We start from the raw sequence: 903 nt of genomic DNA, 5'->3' as shown, positions 1-903 counted from the left end.
CTGTGGTCTTAGATATTTTAATACAGGTAAGGTGTTTTAACAAGGCCTGTAACATACTAAGATACTCAAGAATTGTTAGCTTTTTTAGCATGCAAAATCAGGGCTTCAGATGTTTGCTACCTACCAGGATAAAACATTTGTGTTAGGTCTGCTATAAGATGTCAATGGCTACTTATTAATTAAGCCCAGAAAAGCAGAACAGGAGTTTTGAACAGTTTAAAATTTTTTAAAAAGTCAAAAAACATATAATCTTTGGGTAAAACATTGCCTAATATGTACAAAAAAAATCAGTGAATTACTACAATATATATACACACATGCAAAATCATTTTTTAAGACACTATACTGAAAATATTCTAACTAAGCACAGAATATTGTTTTAGGTCAGTAGTTCTAAACCCTTACAGCACAATAAATGACTGAGTTTCTAAAAAATAGCAGTCCTGTATCCCACACCCAGATATTATGATTTTTCAGACTTTTTGAGAGATCTGTATATGGAATTTATTTTAAAGCTAAAACGTTTATTCTAACGTGAAATCAGAGTTAAGATCTACTAGTTTAAGTCATTCAACTAGTTTGGGCACTGTGCTTTTTAATTTGAACAATTCAGGCATATATTTTGAACTTTAGTAGAGTGAATATTCACTGATACCCTAAACTTTTTATCTAGAATTTACAATGCATGAAAGTTTGTGAAAATTTAGGAGGTGACACGATACTTCTTTCAGAAAACGCTTTCAATCTTCCAATCTTCCAAGCAACACAAGAGTTCTCAAAGCTATTGAATTAATGATACTACACTACAGCATCTTAATGGAGACATACTCATTTCATAATTATCATCTCACATGATGCCTGGCTTTCACCATGAAGGCAAAAAAAAAAAAAAAAAAAAAAAAA

Source organism: Cebus imitator, unplaced genomic scaffold (assembly GCF_001604975.1).
Source record: "Cebus imitator isolate Cc_AM_T3 unplaced genomic scaffold, Cebus_imitator-1.0 Scaffold504, whole genome shotgun sequence".
Classification (NCBI taxonomy): Eukaryota; Metazoa; Chordata; class Mammalia; order Primates; family Cebidae; genus Cebus; species Cebus imitator.
The sequence above is the reverse complement of the archived record's forward strand: the minus strand, read 5'-3'. Positions refer to the sequence as shown.